The 22,408-nt window shown below is 44.0% G+C and overlaps 1 protein-coding gene across 9 annotated transcripts in view; it reads right to left on the bottom strand.

The window, feature by feature from the left end:
- LOC126467819 (protein hu-li tai shao) overlaps window positions 1-22,408 on the bottom strand; it is a 426,171-nt gene that overhangs the window by 349,570 nt on the left and 54,193 nt on the right. For all 9 annotated transcript variants that reach the window (XM_050096499.1, XM_050096496.1, XM_050096497.1 and 6 more), the window contains exon 2: window positions 15,165-15,213. The gene's annotated coding sequence lies outside the window, so the exon portion shown is untranslated. The remainder of the gene's footprint in view (window positions 1-15,164; window positions 15,214-22,408) is intronic.

Here is a 22,408-nt window from a genome sequence, read left to right as displayed (position 1 = left end):
CTCTTTTTAGCAATTGCTATGACCCTACCGAGCTAGCTGGCGCAGTGGTAAGAAATTCCTCGCATTCGGCAGGGTGGTCGATCGGTTCCCCGTCCCGATATCCATATTTACGTATACCGTGATTTCTCTAAATCGCTTACGGCAAATGACGGAATGGTACCTTTGAACAGGACACGACCGATTCCGTTTCTTGTCTTCCAATTCGAGCTGCTTCTCTATCCCTGACTCTCTTCTTGCCAACGAGACTTTCAGATCTAATCTTCCTCCCTTGCCTTCTAGAACACTCTCGTGATTGTTAAACGTCATTCTGAAAATTGTTTAGCCCCACCAACTGAAGAATAATGAATGCTAACGGGAACCTTCATTTAGAGATAAAGTAACGTCTGGCGAAAACTGTCACAGACGCCGTAAAATCAATTTTATATTAACAACTGGTACATAACATCCAATTAACAACGTGTAGCGAGGTTCTGTGAAAGATAAATATCTTCCAGGGTTTCCTGCCACCGGTCCCTCTAGTAATAGGACTTAATGATAGACGTTTGGAGCGTTTCGAATAAGACTAATGTATCAGCGGATTACAATCCAAAGACATGAGGAACTGAGGAGCTCTGGAGACGATATTACCACGTATGACACGCAAAGTTATCTCACTAATATCGGAATGAAACAAGCACCTACTGAAATGAGATTAGAGCATCTCATACTAAAATGACTCCATGGCTGACAGATTCGGAATACTGCAACGCGGTAGCATATACAGGCTGATTCCATGATGATGATACAAGCTTTTAGGGACGACGGATGAAGGTAAAATGATCAATTTGGGATAAGGGACCCTGGTTCGAAAACTACCGAGTCTAAAGTTACAACCATCGCTCTGATAAGTATTACATTGGACTACTACTGCTGCAAGCTCTTTGCTTTCCGTAGGTAGGAGGTAGTATGGATCAAAACACGAAAGAATTGTCCAATAAACATGGGCTCTAAAATCCATATCTTAAGAGCTATGAGCACTTGCTCAGTAGAAAAGATGTGTTCCACACTATCAAAGATGACCAAGTGCTCATAGCTAATAAGGTATGTACTTTGGTGCCCATGTTAAATGAACTTTTTTTCTTGTTTTGGTCCACACTACGTTTTACCAAAATGTGGAAAGCAAAGAGCTTGCAATAGAAGAGGTCCACTACCTGAGGTATCAGAACGATTTTCGCTTATAACTTCCGATGCGGTCGATTGCGGACCAGGATTTCTCACCTCAAACTGATATTAGGGGAGTTCAAAAGAAAAGATACGAAACAAGACTGTGGATATAACTGAAGTATTTATTCAAAAGTAATCATCAGATGCCTGAGCACAACTGTAACGAAGCGAAAGATTTCCCTGTTCTCAGAATTCCTGTGGCTGTGACAGGAGCCAGTTCTTTACTGTGTCCTTCAGTTCGTCGTCCGAGTTAATGCGCTTCCCTTTGAAATGTTGTTGGTTTTTTAGCGGAGAAAAACATGGTAGTCTCAGACACACATGTCCGTCCTGTAGGGCGGATGCTCAGGCTGCTCTCACTTTAACTTCGCCATTGCACTGTTAGTGGCCTTGCAGACGAGGGGGCGCGCGTTATCGTGGAGCTGAATCACTTCCTCTGCGAGCATCTAAGACCGTTTGCCCTTGACGACTTGCATAGGCTATAGAGTGTCTGACGGTACACGTCACTGTTAATGCTCGTGAATTATATGGGCATCGGATCTCGAACGTCGAAATAGACGATGAGCATCACCTTGCCTGCTGAGGGCACAGCGCTGAATTTATGGGGAGGTGACGACGCTATATTCGCGGCTATACACCCCTCGCTACGCTACCCCAAAGCAGAGCTCTGAAAGGGGGTATTAAGGCGATACAGTTATGGTATAAAGAAGACGAAGATTGAGAACCTGCGACCAGGGACACCACTGGCGAAGAATTGCGAGTTATTCAGCAAAAAAGGGAGCTACAGCCACCACACTCCACACGTGGCCTATTTCGCCGGGTCCCAACAGAAGAAGAAACGCGATGCTAAAATTATTTTTATGACTGCTGTCGCACCAACTGTATCAAATAATAGGGCCTGACATCTAATCGAGTTTCCGGTATAGTAATGTGGAAAATAACATCCTGGTCGAAATTTAAAGACGCAATCAAATTCTGAAATGGTACGTCGATCGAATACATGGAGACAAATGTTATGTACCATAAGATTTCAATTATAAAAAATAGCCATATTTATAATTCTGGTATGATGGAGGCCGGCATAGAATATGACCAATCTCTATGGTATTAAAAACGCATTTACGAGTTATTTAGTTAGGCTTCAGAAGGATCACATCTTTAGTTTCGGCCTCTCCATAAAGGCCGAGTCCTATTACCGACCTTTTTCATTGCTGCAATAATTTTCGTGGAATAGCTAAAGGTCAAAGATGTGATTATGTTTTGTAGGGTATAAAACTGCCTCCTTTACAACGTCTCACAAAAATTGCAATCTGCTTGGACACGCCTAGTTTCAAGGCGGAAGGGAAGAACGTAAACGATTAGTAATTGGAATGCACACGTAACGAGGCCAGGACTAGTAATTTACATATAACAACAATAAAAGTTCATGAAGACGCTGTGGTTTTACCACAATACTACGCTTGCATTGAAAATTGCCTATTACATAAGAAATTATTGCGTTAGAACAGACTGACCTACTAGCTGGCTACACAAGGTTTCTCCGCGACGTCTCGACACGTTAGTAGATATCGCGTATTTACTGAAGAAGTTAGAAAGGCTATGACGCCGATTTTATTTTTAGCGCAGAAGCAGGATGTGGTGAATAACAAAAACAGCCTGCGTTCGGGCTGAGCTTGCGTTTCAAACGTTCTGTGCGCGTAATATTAATTTCACATTAATACAGAAATCTATTTCTGCTGACCTACTAGAGGAAGTCAGACATTTCCGAAGTTCCGCCGCACTGTCCACTCCAGTTTCTTAATTACAAAGTGCTACCCATCAGCTGACTGGTTTGCAATGTGATGGAACGAAGTTGTTTCACCTTTATATTCTCGTGCCGCCCATTCTGAAATATTTTTGGTTTTCCTTCGGGAATCAGCAGCGAAACTGCAGAAAGCGTTGAGTGTTTTCATAATGCAACAGTGCATGTCTGGTTCACTGTAACGACGCTTACATTATCTCACTTTACTTGATTCATTTGGGCGCAAAGACCACTAGCGATTCGGTACGTCTTCTTTCATCCCAATACTTCTCTCGCTTCTGGTACTCCCTGTATCTGTAATCTTAATTTTATTTCTGGTGCCAGCCGGCCTGTGATGTTCACTGTTTTCCTGTCACTGGACGTATCCTGCGTTGCTGTTTGTGAATTTTTCCCTATTATTGCAATTGCTTTCCAATCCTCCCTGACTTCCTTAATACTGTTATTCCTTCTGTATCTTTTTGCTCAGCATGTTGTCGTTCGTCCTCGTGATGCGCCTTGCCAATATCATGCTTAAAATTCGTTTTGCACGATCATAAATTCCCATCCTTCCGCATCATGCTCAAAATTCATTCTGCGCAATCATAAAATTCCTATCGTTACTATGTACACTATGTCATCACTTGGAGCACGTGAACTGAATGGTACCCTCTAGAAAATCTGAAGTCTTGTTCTATTCACTAAATATGGGTGGCGCGACAATATCAAGAGAGAGTTGTGTACTATGATTGATGGGCAAGAAATTTTATAGTTAGTTTTAGAGCCATGTGTGTCAAATTCGCATTCTTATAGCGGCCTCGCAACGGCACCAAGACAGCTCATCTCACAGCATCAAAAGCAATAGTCTGTAACTGTCAGCGCAGTTGCAGTTTTAGTAGAAAAAGGGAAACAATTGTCACCAATGAAGCGGTGCTATTGTTTCTCACTCAAAGTTGTACTGTAGAAGCGCGCCTAGGTGCGACTCCTCGCCTTATTAGCATGTCTCTGCTAACCACTCATGGCTTCTTGCCTGCAATCCCTTCTCTCATTTTCGTGCAAACTATCGTCAACTCACCTGAGTTGTACCGCACACTTCTGCGTGAGCAACCAGATAATATTACACTGTTAACCGTTCAAATCAGTCTCCCGACTGATAAAAATCTGTACATCTTATTTTCTATATTTTTCATTTTTTATTTATTTAAAACGTAGCTCCAAACTGTGTATTATTTGCAACATTGCTAAGTACACTATATGAATTCAACGAGGTAAGGTTAGTCAAAATAAAAATCGTGCGGAAGCAGCATTTCTTTGGCGTTTTTATTGTTGGTACATAGTCTTTGTGCTTCCTGCTTCTTTTCAGATGTGAACATTCCTTTTAAAATGGCACCCAATCAATTCGCCGAAAGTGTACGGAAACAAACTATTGTCTTCTAGTGCCTTCAGAAGCACAGTTTAGTACGTAGTACTGATCTTTTCGAGAGATGAAGAGTGAAGAACTACGGACATGGTGGGTAACGTACGTCTGACAAACTGAAAGAGTACGATTGGCACACTGAAAATAAATAAATGTGTATCCTCTAAGTATAGGGCTTTTAATTTATATTCCAAATTGTTTACTGCGAAAAAGCAACATGTCCAGTTGGGGGGGAAAACGTTATCGATAGCATAAAGTTGTTTAAAAACTACAGAGTTTAAAGCACTCTACAACCAAATATTTTTTAAAATACAGAATAATTTTGCTTTAAACTTTCTGTATAATGCAGTTTTTTTCCTCTCTCCTACAAAGTTCGTAAAGAGGGACTTGTTCCCTTTCTGCGGTTAGTAGTTCAACTGATTATCTGCATCAAGCATCTGAATAATTTTACCGATGTTCTCATGTACTACTGTACTTTTTCCACATTTATACTGAATGTTCATTACATATCGACACATACGAAGATACGAACAGTAGTCAAAGTTTTAATTATCACCTCGAAAAAATAAAGTTACGTAGTTATTTTTGTTTGTCTACAAGTAGAGGTACGCTCTCACGGTACACATTGAAATCTGGAAGCAACAGCACCGCAGCACACCGCCAGAGGAACCAAAGCAAAGTACAGCGGCCTATGTCCACTTCCATTAGTTTTATTTTGGTTCCTCTGGCGATGTGCTGCGGTATTGTGGCGTGCAAATCCAGTGAATACCGGAAGTGCATACCTCAAACTTCAAATTAATTAGAACTATATGACTACCCCACGTACGTATTTCGCAAAACTCTGCAGAAAAGTATCTCAATAGACACCCCTCCTCCCTCTGACCCGATCCTCACCGCTACCGCCATTAGCAAAGTGAATGACTCAGTCATGAAAATTGGTAGGGAAAACCATCCTGTAATGTCTACAGTATTAGATGTGCGTTGCTTGACACAGTAACGTTGACTAAACGAGTAATCGTAACGCTGCGAAGCGACTTGAAATGGACCGAGCACTCACGGTCGGTTGTAGAGAAGGAGAAATGTTCGACTTTGGGTTACTGGGAGAATTTTAGGGAAGTGTAGTTCACAAAGAAGTAGTGTACACAACACTAGTGCGACCAATTCTTAAGTACTGCTTAAGTGAGTGGGAACTCCATGTCAGGTTAAAGGATGAAACTGAAGCAATTCAGGGGGTGTGCTGCTACATTTGTTACCGGTAGATTCAATGAACACGCGAGTATTACGGAGATGTTTCGTGAATTTAAATGGGAATCCCTGGCAGGAAGGCGACGCTCTTCTCGCGTAACACTATTGACAATTGTTGTCTCTAAGGTTTTCTCGGCGCGATTGATTAATGGTGTACTTCTGGGTGTTTTGCCGAGTTGTTTCCTTTTTATGTGCATGTAATGGAAACAATAACTCGACAGAATACACCAAGCACTCCATTAACAATTGAGAAAGATTACAGAACCGGCATTTGCGACAGACTGCAGAACGATCGTAGTGCCGACACCATACAGGGGTTGGGCAAAAATATGGGAACACCGCGAGAAATACATTCTTCAACGTAAATGTAGATCTTAGCCAAACCCTCGGATTGTGCTCTCTTATTTGACCACGAATGGGACCGAAGTCGTCAATGCATTGCAAATGTCAGTAGTGGTCAGAACAGTGTCGTGTCTAGTTGAGAGAGCATTTTGTCGGAGCTAAACGAAAACCAACGTGGGAAATTTGTTGGTATGGTAGGTGCTTCCGTAACCAAGGGAGCCGAAGCGTTTGGCTTTTGAAGAGGCGTTGTATCGAAAATTTATACCGTATACAGGGAGAGCTGATGTCACCATCCGCTATGTCACAACGAGGACGAATGTGCCTGTTGAATGATACTGGAGATGATTGTGACGAAAAATGAGAGGAAGACAGCTACAGAAGTCACTACAGAACAGAATGTCGCGCTCGGAAACTCTTGGCAGCACCAAAACATGAAGAAAACTCCATAATCAGTAAATTGCAGGGCGAAATGGAATTCTAAAACAGCTCGTCAGTGATACTACGGCCCGTAATACGAAAACGTGAAACCGAAGCCACAAAATCCTGGACTATGAAGCAATGAGACAAGATCGTTTGATTGGACGTGTCTTGTATCCAGATTCTGGCAGAGAGTACGTGTCAATAGTGAAATACAGCGGGGGGTCTGGCGATGATTTGGAGCGTCATGCCGCAATATTCTAAGGGCCCCATGGCTATTCCGGAAGGTCGCATTACTGCCAAAGACCATGTAACCACTTCAGCTGACCACGTCCATCCCATGGCACAATGTTTATTCCCCAGTGGTGACGCTCTGTTCTAAGACGACAGGGCGACTGTTCACAAAGCTCTCCTCGTAAAAAAGTTCAAATGGCTCTGAGCACTATGGGACTTATCTGAGGTCATCAATCCCCTAGAACTGAGAACTACATAAACCTAACTAACCTAAGGACATCGCACACATCCATGCCTGAGGCAGGAGTCGAACCTGCGACCGTAGCAGTCGTGCGGTTCCGGACTGAGCGCCTAGAACCGCTAGACCACCAGGGCCGGCCCCGAGGTAGGATTCGAACCTGAAACCGTAGCGGTCGCGCAGTTCCAGACTGAAGCGCCTAGAACCGCTCGGCCACAACGGCCGGCTGCTCTCGTCGTCCCGGAGTGGTTTTGTGAGTAGAGCACAGTTACCAGGTCTCAATATTATTGAGCCTTTGTGGTATACTCTGGAGATAAGGGTTCGTGATCGCTATCCTGCTAAATCATCTTTATCTGAACTTGCGACTATTTTGCGGGAAGAATGGTGTAGGAGTCCCTTGAAAGTAATACAGGACATTTAATTAGCCTTTCTGAAACGAGTGGAAGCTGTTTTGACGACCAACAGTTTACCTACACCATATTAGGCATGGCAATGTGTTTTGCTTGTGGTGTTTCCACATTTTTTGCCCACTCAATGTGTATCTGGCGTAAAAACAAAGAAGACGAAAGAAATCAGGATTCGTACGGAAGCATGAAGTCATTTTTCCCTCGAACCATTTGCGAGTGGAGGAGGAGAGGCAAAAACTGTGGCACGAGGTTCTAACAACCCTACCACAACAAAGGTCAAAAATTAATTATAATTGTAGTGTTGCTCACGCTGCTAAATATTGCATTTTCGGGCAACAACAAAGTTATATTATGTGGCAGGTGTCATTAGAGCACAGCTAATAAAGTCATTTCATGAAATAATGGATAAACTAGGCACTCATCTTTTCGTGTTTCCCATGCTGGTCTCGTTGTGAATTCATGGCTCAATCGTCGAAAATCTAGGTGGTGGTGATTCCAAACTCAGATGCAAAGAGGCCTAGGTGTTATTCTGCGATATTCAAAAGTTTTATAGATGTGTTTCATAAACCATTCTTGAAGATTAAACTTTTGCAAGTTAAGACAATGGTGATGTAAAAAAGTAATCAGCACTCCGAATTTAAGTTAGACTTCTTTTTTATTACTTTTGTTGCAGTATCACGTAACTCGTTCCAAAACATAACTTCACAATATAAAACATATTTGAAAATATCTTCCTCACTGTCAAAGTTCACATTTCATAAACTGACTACAATTTGCGTCTTTTCAACATGACGACCAATACTTGACTCTCTAATAATCGCTTACGCGCCCAAAAATCAGAGTGACAAGTACGTCAAAGCTCATAGCGACAAAAGAAAGAATACACGTAAGAATAATATCACTGCAATATAAACATATCGATGTATCAAAGTACCTCTACATCAATGAAATCAAATCTGTATGTTGTCACAGAAATATGTTAACTATTTTACAGAAACACAGTAGAATATTGCTGGTATCGAGAGGTTGAGGTGAGGTAACGTAATGGTTGCGTAATTCAAGTACCATTACAAGGTACCCTCTGCCATGCGTATGGTGGGTTGCAGAATACGTATGTACATTGACAAAAAAAAAACTGGAATACCAAGGAGGAGTTGTGACAGAAACGAAGGTTGGTAGACGTTCCTACATATGAAACATGGTACCTATTCAAAATTCATACCAGTTGCATAGGAGTGGCGCTAGTACCACCACTATGAGTATGCAAGTCAGTTTTGCTTCAAATACACCTTGTAATGGTCGTGAACAATAGTTACCTTTGATATTGGACGTGGTGAGTTGGTTCAAATGGCTCTGAGCATTATGGGACTTAACATCTGAGGTCATCAATCCCCTAGAGCTTAGAACTACTTAAACCTAACTAACCTAAGGACATCACACACATCCATGCCCGAGGCAGGATTCGAAACTGCGACCGTAGCAGTCGCGCGGTTCCGGACTGAAGCACCTAGAACCGCTCGGTCACCACGGCCAGCGTGCTGAGTTGATGTTAGTCAAGAATGCTTTTAAGGCGACAAAGATGCCATTCACTACACCTCACTGAGCTAGAACGAGGTCGTGTAATAGGGTCACGAGCTGCAGGATGTTCAGTCCGGGATACTGCAGGAAGACTTGGCAGGATGTAACCACTGCTCACGATTTCTGACAGTGGTTGTTACGAGAATGTACGTTCGCAGGATGACCGGCCCCCGGACGGCCACGTGGCACTACAGAGAGGGAAGACCATCAGGCTCGGCGTATGGCTCCGGCGCATCGTACTGCATCTGCAGCGGCAATGTGAGCAGCAGTTGGCACCACAGTGACAACGCGCTGCTACAAATCTGTTACTTCAAGGACAGCTCCCCTCCAGACGCCCTGTAGCGTGCATTCCTCTGACCCCCAAACCACTTCAATGGTGTCAAGCGAGAGCTCCTTCGAGTGAGGTTTTGGAGGTCTGGTGTGTTTTCCAATGAAAGTCGGTTCTGCCTCGGTGCCAGTGACGGCCGTGTGTTGGTTGGAAGGAGGCCAGTCGGGGGCCTGCAGCCAACCTGTCTGCGTGCTAGACACACAGGACCTGCATCTAGAGTTATGGTCTGGGGTGAGATTTCGTATGACAGCAGTAGCACTCTCGTGGTTATCCCCAGCACCCTGACTGAAAATTTGTACGCCAGTCCGGTGATTCGACCTGCTATGCTGTCATTCATGAACAGCAGTCCAGGGGCTGTTTTCCAACACGTTAACTCTCGCCCACATACCGCTTTCATAACCCAACATGCTCTACAGTGTGTCGAAATGTTGCCATGGCCTGCTCTATCTTCAATCGAGCTTATGTGAGATCATAAGACGCCAACTCCAGCGTAATTCACTAACATTAAACGTCCCTGTACTGGCCAACTAGTGCAGCAGGTACGGAACTACATCCCACAAACTCACATCCGGGATCTGTACAACACAATTCCTGTATGTTCGCATTCAACATTTTGCGGTTACACTGCTTATTAATGTACTAGCACTGTACATTTGCAATGACTTATGTCGCCGTTATACACTACTGGACATTAAAATTTCTACACCACGAAGATGACGTGCTACAGACGCGAAATTTAACCGACAGGAAGACGATGCTGTGATATGCAAATGATTAGCTTTTCAGAGCATTCACACAAGGTTGGCGCTGGTGGCGATACCTACAACGTGCTGAAATGAGGAAAGTTTCCAACCGATTTTTCATACACAAACAGATGACCGGCGTTGCCTAGTGAAACGTCGTTGTGATGTCTCGTATAAGGAGGAGAAATGCGTTGGTCGAGATCCAATGACTGTTAGCAGAATATGAAATCGGAGGGTTCAGGAGGGTAATACGGAACGCCGTGCTGGATCGCAAGGGCCTCGTATAACTAGCAGTCGAGATGACAGGCATCTTATCCGCATGGCTGTAACGGATCGTGCAGCCACGTCTTCAACCCTGAGTCAACAGATGGGAACGTTTGCAAAACAACAATCATCTGCACAAACAGTTCAAAACGTTTGCAGCAGCATGAACTATCAGCTCGGAAACCATGGCTGCAGTTACCCTTAACGCTGCATCACAGGCAGGAGCGCCTGCGATGGTGTACTCAACGATGAACCTGGGTGCTCGAATGGCAAAACGTCATTTTTTTTCGGATGACTCCAGGTTCTGTTTACAGCTTCATGATGGTCGCATGCGTGTTTGGCGACATCGCGGTGAACGCACATTGGAAGCGTTGTATTCGTCATCGCCATACTGGCGTATCACCCGGCGTGATAGTATGGGGTGCCATTGGTTACACGTCTCGGTCAACTCTCATTTTCGCAGTGACGGCATTTTGAACAGTGGACGTTACATTTCAGATGTGTTACGACCCGTGACTCTACCCTTCATTCGATCCCTGCGAAACCCTACATTTCAGCAGGATGCACGACCGCGTGTTGCAGGTCCTGTACGGGCCTTTCTGGATACAGAAAATGTTCGACTGCTGCCCTGGCCTGCACATTCTCCAGATCTCTCACCAATTGAAAACGTCTAGTCAATGGTGGCCGAGCAACTGGCTCGTCACAATACGCCATTCACTACTCTCGATGAACTGTGGTTTTGTGTTGAAGCTGCATGGGCAGCTGTATCTGTACACGCCAGTCTCGGAGTGAGCCAAAGCAATGTTTTTAGGACGTGGAGGAGATGGAGAGAGACAAGAACTGTCGATGACATGGCTCGCTGAGGCCCCCCAAGGGCTACTACTGCAGTGGATGACCGCTACCTACGGATTATGGCTCGGAGGAACCCTAACAGCAACGACACCATGTTGAATAATGCTTTCCGTGCAGCCACAGGACGTCGGGTTACGACTCAAACTGTGCGCAATAGGCTGCATGATGCGCAACTTCACTCACGACGTCCTGTGCGAGGTCCATCTTTGCAACCACGACACGATGCAGCGCGGTGCATGTGGCCCCAACAACATGCCGAATGGACCGTTCAGGATTGGCATCACATTCTCTTCACCGATGAGTGTCGCATATGCCTTCAACTAGACAATCGTCGGAGACGTGTTTGGAGGCAACCCGGTCAAGCTGAACGCCTTAGACACACTGTCCAGCGAGTGCAGCAAGGTGGAGGTTCCCTGCTGTGTTGGGGTGGCATTACGTGGGGCGGACGTACGCCACTGGTGGTCATGGAAGGCGCTGTAACGGCTGTACGATACGTGAATGCCATTCTACGACCGATAGTGCAACCGTATCGGCAGCATATTGGCGAGGCATTCGTCTTCATGGACGACAATCCGCGCCCCATCGTGCACATCAAGTGTATGACTTCCTTCAGTATAACGACATCGCTCGACTATAGTGGGCAGCATGTTCTCCAGACACGACACAATGCCCAGGTGTATGAAGGCCGTTATTACGACCAGAGGTGGTTGTTCTGGGTACTGACTTCTCAGAATCTATATGCACCCAAATTGCGTGAAAATGTAATCACATGTCAGATCTAGTATAATATATTAGTCCAATGAATACCCGTTTATCAACTGCATTTCTTCTTGGTGTAGCAATTTTAATGGCCAGTAGAGTATTAACCTGTGATTTTGCAATGTTAATCGCATGTTACCTGCACAAGTGTATTTAAGAAATTTCATTACACTATATTAATTAGTGTTTGGAGTTGCAATCTTCTGTTCTTTCAGTGTATGTGTAATTTGGTATTTACTCTGACAAAGCTCAACCTGAAGACGCTGATATTTAGCTCGCAACAGTTCAGATCTCGCAAGGAAATAAAACGGAAAGTAATTTCCCATGTTGAATGAATAGATGCTCCTGTCAGTGGTGCACAATGTACCAGACCAGGTAATGAGTGCTCCCGGCAGGCCTATGGCAGAGCCCAGCCGCCCGCAGTGAATCACGGTGGGAGAACGCGGAGGGCGCACTTGTGTCGCGGCTGCAGCGTCAGCGGGAGCCGGGCTGAGTCAGAACTGCGTCGTCCAGGCTCTGCTGACGGCGTCCGCCTCGCAGCACGAGAGCCCTCACCCCAACCCACCACTCACTGCAACACCGACATCAGGTCAAGCGGCGCTTTCCGTATCGCCCCCTCCACCGTACGACGTGGGCTGTGCGTCCTAGCGCACACGAAATATAACGACGATCGACAACAAGGTAATTAGTGCGAAAGTTCAAGTTCAAAAAGGAAAGCAGGGATCGCTCACCAAACATCACATGCCAGTTACGGATCCACGAGGAACTAAATCTGGAGGGGCAGGTGAGATGCTGAATACATAAAAAAAAGGGTTCAAATGGCTCTGAGCACTATGGGACTTAACATCTGAGGTCTTCAGTCCCCTAGAACTTAGAACTACTTAAACCTGACTAACCTACGGACAGCACACACATCCATGCCCGAGGCAGGATTCGAACCTGCGACCGTAGCAGTCGCGCGGTTCCGGACTGAAGCGCCTAGAACCGCTCGGCCACCACGGCCGGCTTCTGAATACAGCTTGTCACGATTTGACGTCCAGTCGTAATTATAGGAATATCATGATTCGTCATCACAAAGCTGGGAGTGTGGTACTGAAGCAGTTTTACGTATTTATAGATATCTTTTCTATTTCTTTCTCTTTTTTTTAACTGTTAATGACGAGTGCGAGGGAGATGGTAGGCGAACGGCATGGCGTATATCGCTGAAACAACCAGTTTTCGATTATATCAGTTCTTCCACTCCATTTTAACCTGACTTAAGGCCGCTCAAAATAACAGGTTTCGAAAATAACCGATTTTCGGGTTTTTATTCCTATTATTTCCTGTAATAAACGTAAAAATCTAACACAATGATAAATTTTGACTCCCTCAGTTTCAAGAAACAAAAATCAAAATACAAAATTAAATAAGCAAATAAAGAAAACTTAGTGAGTCCACCGAGTGCTGCTTTTGTTGAAAAATGGTAACTGGTTGAATACTATAAAAAAATTCACCATAGCTAATTTTTCTGCTCAAAAATCATTCTGTAATTAGAGAATTACGAATATACAGTTCGAAAGGGTGAAAACTGTCTGAACAGCCCAAATAACGGATTTTGTGCCGAACTCTACGCATTCTCCAGATTTTGACTCGATCCACAGTTAAAGTGCTGCTGCAATTCCTTGTATCAGTTTCTGTAAACATCTCAAAATGTCTATTTCCGCGCATTAATCCGCCTGTTGTGTCTCCTTTGAAATCGCGCTTTTAATCTCTGTCGAGTCGTTTTCTCTATCACATGACTTGGCGGGTGCCAAGATGTATAATCGTATACTGTGTATTACCATTCAATACACTGAATTCAATCCAAATCCAACTCTCTCTCTCTCTCTCTCTCTCTCTCTCTCTCTCTCTCTCTCTCAGAGTGAGCACTTTTGAAACTATAGTGATTTGGATGCAAATTTTATTTCCTTCTCGCAAATCGACATACGTGGGGTACGTAACTGCATCGGTTTTACGCTCTTCCTTCGTTTCATTTCCGTAACCGACCACAACACAAATATAGTACTACTCTGCAACTCGACGCAAAAGAAAACAGACTGCGCCTACACCAGTTTATCAACATACCCTACACACGTCCAGGTGAGAGGCGTTACAACGTTCGCCTTCGAACTAGTATATATCAAAAGACAGTCACGCCTGCTTCTCTATCCATGTGGTTGTAACGCAGACATCTCTGAATTACTGGAGCTGTGATAAAAATAATAAATTTGTGAGGGATGCGCGGTAAAGGGAGAATTCTCATATTGCAGGAGCGCTTATTGGTTTTTTACATGCATCGTTGAAGACACAGTGCATTAGAAACAACTCGTCGAGTGCAACTTGTGTTTCATGGTTGGGATACAACTAAACTACTTGTTCTACCGAACACTAACGCGCTCACTGGACGACCCGCCAGTACAGTCATGCCAGTGAGTTGCTCGAGAGGGTTGTGCACAACGACAAAGCACCGAACATCCAACGACAAAGCACGAAACGCAACACTGACAGGGAAGAGTAAGCACTCACCTACGTGTCACACGCCAGTCTCCCATCGGCATCCATCGCGTCAGCTCCGCTGGGAAATACTGGAAGGTCACGTGAAATCTGCCTTAACGTTTGACGTATTCACCCAGTGGGATTACTCAAGACCTACATGATTCTGTCCAACCACTGCCTCCCTACAAAATCTGTTGAAGGCGCTGGAAAATCTGTTGATTTATCAGCGACAAATCATTTCGCTGACATCAAGCGATAAAGCAGACTGTCTTGTCCTTTAACTTTACCAATCATTCATTATTCTTGCAGAGAAGTTCTCTACGTACTGCCAGTTTCCTCAGTGTAGCGCTGAAAATAAGGTTGTGGTACGCACAATAGATTCTACTGTCCTGATTTTTTTTTAATTTGTGTGTGTGTGTGTGTGTGTGTGTGTGTGTGTGTGTGTGTGTGTGTGTGTTTCACAAACATTCCTGTTAAGTAAGTTATTGTGCCAATATTCATGATCTACGTCACATATTACGTGACCATTGAACGCGCTTTGATTATCGACATTATTTGTGTCACACGTACTGTCCTATTTAGTTTCTCAGAGGAAAATCAAGCAATTACTCATATCTCAGATCATAGCGACAGAAACAGATACTGCAATACTTCAACATCAGCTAAGGAGAGAATTAAAAAACTTCGTCTCTCTCCCCCTCCCTCCACAGAGAGAGGGGGGGGGGAGAGGGAGGGAGAGGGAGGGAGGGAGGGAGAGAGAGAGAGAGAGAGAGAGAGAGAGAGAGAGAGAGAGAGAGAGAGATAGAGAGATAGAGATAGAGAGAGCGGTCAAATTACTCAAGTACTCACCGTATGTCAACAGCGTCCTCCCTATGGTGGTATGAGGTTCTATCGGGCGCTGAAACGAGAAAAGAGGATTACATACAGTTTTGTTAAAAAGTATAATTTTATTATACAGCTCTTCATTGTTACCTAAGATACACGCGGTAGCGGGCTTTATGTAAATTTGAAAGTTATATTTTGTGTTTTCTCCTGACACGTGTAAAATTCATTTATCTGATGCTGTAGATGATAGTTATAGTGGCCGAGTGTACTAGCAAAAAAAAAAAAAATCATTTCATCAGTTGTGCTATTGGTAACTACTTTTCAAGTTAACAACAACAAGAAACAAAAGTAACTACTTGAATAAAACATGGGCAGAGTGTGATGTTCGAAGCGTGATTCCGCTCTGCAACAATCGTGTTATCATTTAGCGCTGCTATCTTCGCAGGCGGAAAGCACTGCTGCATGCGTCAACAGTGGCTGTGCGAGCTGGTACTCGCGATAAAATGTGATAAGCCGCTTACACTCAGTGACAAACTATGCTAATAGTGTCACACAGCACATTTCGCAGTTTGACTGCGACTATTCAGAATGTGTGATGTTTGTTCTTCCAGCTCCATGAAACCACTGGCTTCTCACCTTTTCCCCCACAGATGACACTACACCAACTGCATTAATCTCACTTTTTCCCTCTTTTTGTAAGTTAGTTCTGCAGATTACTGATGTGTAATAGGGTGTACTGATCCGTTGTACTACGGCTCGCTTGACGCAGGTCCTAAATGCAGGAAGACTGGTAGTGCTACGAAAACGGTTACGGAAGAAACGGCAGTGTGAGGTACAGGTCCAGTCCATGATTTGCCAAAAATTTTGTACTAATAGTGAACGACGCCGTGGCATCAGTGGGGACTGTAAACTTGTTATGTCACTTATGCCACTTTTTTCCCGCCCAGCATAGGACGACTGAAAAACCGGGGAGCCAACCATACAGTTAATAATATAGCAGTTCACAGGGCGGAAAGTGTAGTGGAGAAGGGAGGACGTTTTTGTCGCTTTCTACAGCACGAATTTTAATATTGAAATTCGCAGTTCAGTATAATTTTTACATTTCAGGCGTTGTTGCACGCCTATCTCAGATAAGTGTGATGTGATCTGCGTATCATCTACGTCTTTTACAGCAAAATTGCTCCACCGGCTAAAATGTCGTTGGAAGTTGGTATATATAAAATGCGGATAAATGTGAAGACACATTATTTTTCTTACATTTCATGATACCTCCACTAGTCTCTTAGTAACACGCTATTGTCCTTGGACACCATCCGATTCGAAATTTAACACATGAATAATTAAAACCAAGCTACTGTATTCAAGTTCGAATAGCGACGAAAATTAATGCAATGTTATCTACCGAACACTCGTCCGATTTTTTCCTTGGATATCGAGCTGACAGAGGGCGTGTCTTTACATCGCACTAAAATTATGTGACAAAAGTCACAGCTTATCTCCTAATATCGTGTCGGATCTGCTTTTGCCTTCCGTAGGGTAGCAACTCGACGTGGCATGGACTCAAGTCGTTGCAAGTCCACGGCAGAAATACTGAGGCACGCTGCTTATACAGCCGTCCATAATTGCAAAAGTTTTGCCGGTGCAGGATTTGGTGCACAGACTGACGTCTCGATTATGTCCTGTAAATATTTGGTGAGATTCATGGCGGGCGATGTGAGTGGCTCGAATTGACCAGGAACGTTCTTCAGACCAATTGCGAATAATTGTGGGCCGGTGACATGGCGCACTATCATCCATAAAAATTCCATCGCTGTTTGGGAACATGAATACCATAAATGGCTGTAAATGCACTCGAAGTAGCTGAACATAATTATTTCCAGTCAACGATCGGTTCAGTTGGTCCAGAAGATCCAGCCCATTCCCTGCAAACACAGCTCACACCATTATGGAACCACCAACGTCTTGCACAGTGCCTTGTTGACAACTTCGGTCCATGGTTTCGTAAGGCCTGCGACACAGTCTAACCCTACTATAGGTCTTACCCACTGAAATCGGGACTCATCTGACCAGGCAACAGTTTCCAGTCCTCTAGGATCCAACTAATATGGACACGACCCCAGGAGAGGCGCTGCAGGCGATATCGTGCTGTTATCAACGACACTCGAGTCGGTCATTTGCTTCTGTAGCCCTTAAAACCAAATTTCGCTGCATTGTCGTAACGGACAGGTTATTCATATGTCCTAATTTGTTTTATGCGGTCATTTCACGCAGTGCCGCTTGTTTGTTAGCCTTGACAGCTCTACTCAAACGCCGCTGCTCTCGGTCGCTAAGTGAAGGCCATCGGCCGCAGTGTTGTCCGTGGTCAGAGGTAATAAATGAAATTTGGGATTCTCGGCACACTCTTGGCACAGAGAATCTCGGAATATTGAATTCCCTAACGATTTCCGAAAGGGTATGTCCCATTCGCCTACCTCCAAATACTACTACTCAGGGTCGTAATTCCCGCCATGCGGCCATAAACACGTCGGAAATCTTTTCACGTGACTCATCTCAGTAAAAATGACAGTTGCGGCAATCCCTTGCCCTTTTATACCTTGCGTGCGCGATACTACTGCGATCCGTATATGTGCATATCTCAAGTTTATGACTTTTGTCATCTCAGTATATATAATTTCCAATCTGCATGATGTAATGGTTAGTTGTTGCGTACTAACACCGAGGTTTGGATTTTGATTCTCGATAGTCACCACAGAATGAAATAAAAACGTCGAACAGAAGGTTAATCGAAAAATTCAGCTCACTAACGGACTCTATATTGATATGGTGAAACATTCCACTGCCGAAAGTCACAAATTAAGCTCCCTTCCTTTCCAACTACGAGACAGGTTCCCGTGATTATCTCGCTACCGGCTGCTCACAACGCGAAAGAAATTGTGAGAAGCAAAACCAAACAATACACGGTCAACCCCTCTTGACGTCAGCAGCCACCGTCTTTAAAATAAAGAGAGAACAGTTTCACATTGAAGAGAGAAACAAAAGTGCTACAGAAAATATAGTATGCAAAAAAGTAAGTCTGTAAAAGCAAGCACACCTGCTATGCAACCGAGCATCGCATCCGCATTTCACTTATGTACTGTGATCTGAACCTTTCCACCCCCCCCCCCCCCCCCCACACACACACACACACACACACACAGATAGATAGATAGATAGATAGATAGAGAGAGAGAGAGAGAGAGAGAGAGAGAGAGAGACTGAGGAAGCCAACACAGGCCACCTCACAAATGCATCCAGAATATATAAATACATCGAGGTGCGATTTTCGCCAATTTACAGCGGAGAACAAAGCGAACTTCCTAACTTTCGCAAGTAATTTTTATCGTCAACAGGCGCAGTATTACGACATCGACTTTTTTCCTTGTAGACCCACGTACTTTCTTCTGTAGCATGTGAAAGAAGGTTTTAAGAGAACGACGGCGTAACGTACGTAACTCCTGTGTGTCTCTTGTGCCTACCTGCGCTCCTAAATTCCGCCAGTCTGTGTTCTACTATTGTAGCAATCACGTAAGTAGCTCGTAATGCTATTAAGATATTTACAATGTATACAACAATCGTAAAAGTGAACGTCGCTTACGGTGAATGTCTCGAAACTACTAGAGCTGGGGTGTGGTTGTAACCTGAAAAGTATCCAGATCGTGGCAAGCAGTAACGATCCGTCCTTGCAAACATTATAAAAAAAGTTTTCGAAAGTGGAAGTATGGAGAGTAAATGCGCCAAAGGAAAAGAAGGGCACCTGTTGAAAGATATGAAAGTAAAATGTTAGCAGCAGTAACACACAATGCAAATATCACTAACAGGCATCTCGAAAGTACGAAAGGGGTCAATCGAACGGCATTTGGCCATCGCCGTAGAACCATCCATCACATTTACAAAGTACCGTCCTTAATGGTTATGGTTGCGAATTGCTGTTTGCAAAAATATTTAGGGTATGATTAAATGTCCATTCCGTTCAACTGCTGTTCAAAGTCCTTTGCTGTCTCCGACAGAATTACAATGTCATCGGCGAATCTCAAAGTTTTTATTTCTTCTCCATGGATTTTAATACCCACTCCGAACTTTTGTTTCCTTTACTGCTTGCTCAATATACAGATTGAATATCATCGGGGATAGGCTACAACCTTGTGTCACTCCCTTCCCAACCACTGCTTCCCTTTCATGCCCCTCGACTCTTATAACTGCCATCTGGTTTCTGTACAAATTGTAAATAGCCTTTCGCTCCCTGTGTTTTACCCCTGCCACCTTTAGAATTTGAAAGAGAGTATTCCAGTCAACATTGTCAAAAGCTTTCTCTAAGTCTACAAATGCTAGAAACGTAGGTTTGCCTTTCCTTAATCTTTCTTCTAAGATAAGTCGTAAGGTCAGTATTTCCTCACGTGTCCCAACATTTCTAGGAAATCCAAACTGATCTGTCAACACCTGCTTTCTTTGGGACTGGAATTACTATATTCTTCTTTGAGTCTGAGGGTATTTCGCCTGTCTCGTACATATTGCTCACCATGTGGTAGAGTTTTGTCCGGGCTGGCTCTCCCAAGGCCGTCAGTACTTATAATGGAATGTTGTCTAGTCCCGGAGCCTTGTTTCGACTCAGGTCTTTCAGTGCTCAGTCAAACTCATCACGCAGTATCATATCTCCCATTTCATCTTCATCTACATCCTCTTCCATTTCCATAATATTATCCTCAAGTACATCGCCCTTGTATAGACCCTCTATATACTCCTTTCACCTTTCTGTTTTCCCTTCTTTGCTTAGAACTGGGTTTCCATCTGAGCTCTTGATAGTCGTACAAGTGGCTCTCTTTTCTCCAAAGGTCTCTTAATTTTCCCGTAGACAGTATCTATCTTACCCCTCATGAGATAAGGCTCTACATCCTTACATTTGTCCTCTAGCCATCCCTGCTTAGCAGTTTTGCACTTCCTGTCGATCTCATTTTTGAGACGTTTGTATTCATTTTTGCCTGCTTCATTTACTGCATTTTTACATTTTCTCCTTTCATCAATTAAATTCAATATTTCTTCTGTTACTCAACGATTTCTACCAGCCCTCGTCTTTTTACCTACTTGATCGTCTGCTGCCTTCACTACTTCATCCCTCAGAGTTACCCATTCTTCTTCTACTATATTTCTTTCCCCCATTCATGTCAATTGTTCCCTTATGCTCTCCCTGAAACTCTGTACAACCTCTGGTTTAGTCAGTTTATCGAGGTCCCATCTCCTTAAATTCCCACCTTTTTTCAGTTTCTGCAGTTTTAATCTACAGTTCATAACCAATAGATTGTGGTCAGAGTCCACATCTGCCCCTGGAAATGTCTTACAATTTAAAACCTGGTTCCTAAATATCTGTCTTACCATTATGTAATCTATCTGGTACCTTCTAGTATCTACAGGATTCTTCCATGTAAACAACCTTCTTTTATGATTCTTGAACCAAGTGTTAGCTATGATTAAGTTATGCTCTGTGCAGAATTCTACCAGACGGCTTCCTCTTTCATTTCTTACCCCCAATTCATATTCACCTACTATATTTACTTCTCTCCCTTTTCCTACTCTCGAACTTCAGTCACCCATGACTATTAAATTTTCGTCTCCAGAGCTGCATCAAACCAGTTTCAGGACTGAAGACCACAACAACAACAACAACAACAACAACATGAGTAAATGATTGATACTGGTCAACTGTAAACTACTCAAAGTGATTATACCACAATAATGAAAAAGAAACATAACACACAAAAAGTCACCCTTCAGTTACAGTGTCCCCCTCAGGGGACACCACCTTAACGTAGCACTGTCCGTGCGGGCGAGGAGGCTTGCGTGCTCTGGATCCAGAGGGCTATGCCGGCTGTAGCGTAGCTACCAGCAGGGCCCCATGCAGGACACGCCAAAGGGGAGGAGCCAGACGGAGTATGTCCCACAACGACCAATCCTGTTTCCTGTCCTATCCTAAGACTCCTTTTCCCTTGTCTTTTTCTATTCCCTACAACACAGGGCAGGGAGGGCTCTAGAGGCGTGGTGAAGCCAGTCTCCCTAAGGGAGTAAACCCAATTCAAATCTGGGTCCTCCAGGTTGTGGGTTGATCATGGGGCTAACAACCTCATATCGGAAAAAAACTCATTGTTCAGCAACCAATTCAAAGAGAGAACTGGGCTGTCTCAAACTTTCGACAATCAAGGCACGTCAAACGGCAACGATTTTGGTAAATCGGAACATGGAATGTAAGAAGTAAGCCGACCTGAGAGCAGTGGGAGTGAGGAAGTGACGCAGGCGTGCTGAAGAGCGAGACGATTGGAAACCTGTAGTTGCGGAGGTCAAGGTCCTCACAGAACCGAAGTGTCATGGTGTCAGTCAGGTACACAGTGTGTGTCGATAGGTCACATATATTCAAGTGGTTGAACACTACATTCCATCGCATTTCATCTGCTTCACATATCGCTGCATCTAAAGTTTCTTGGCAATTACTTCCAAATGGTTCAAATGGCTCTGAGCACTATGGGACTTAACTGACATCACATATCGATGCCCGAGGCAGGATTCGAACCTGCGACCGTAGCGGTCGCGCGGTTCCAGACTGTAGCGCCTAGAACCGTTCGGCCACTTCGACCGGCAAACCCGCATCATTGGACCTCTTTTATTAATGGGAATCTAAACACACTCTAATATCTCCATTTCCTATGGTATGTTCCAGCCGCAGGTATTGTAAGACGTCGCCCTGGGCATAATGCAATCAGTGTGGTAACAACATGACAGATGCCCCTCACATTTTCCACATGTAGTGACAGATCCTCTTGCGAGAACATTTGTAATGCACTGCAACGATCGTTCAGGAAACGCAAAATGGTCTGCACACTAACCGAACTTCACATTTCCACTGCATTAAAACACGAGGTCTATTAGAAAACACCGATGACTCCCAAAGGCATGAAAAGCCTCATAGCACGTGTCTGTGCTGCCGTTAATTCCAGATGAAATTCAACATCTAATTTCGTTTCAACATAATTACTTTATAGCGTGTAGCAATGCTCAATGTCAACATTTTGAGAATGCGATACCACAGTCGTGATGATAAATACACGAACAGTACCTGTGTTACATGCTTTCTTACATTCGGAGTAACAGGACAGACGTTTGCGGAACCTCTTCTCCTGACGGCGGGACAGTGGTTTGCGATGCTGTTATCTTGATAATATTTGATCAAGTTCCATACATGTTTA

The sequence above is a fragment of the Schistocerca serialis genome, chromosome 1 (assembly GCF_023864345.2).
Source record: "Schistocerca serialis cubense isolate TAMUIC-IGC-003099 chromosome 1, iqSchSeri2.2, whole genome shotgun sequence".
In the NCBI taxonomy this organism is placed as follows: Eukaryota; Metazoa; Arthropoda; class Insecta; order Orthoptera; family Acrididae; genus Schistocerca; species Schistocerca serialis.
This window is presented reverse-complemented; position numbering and strand designations above follow the sequence as displayed.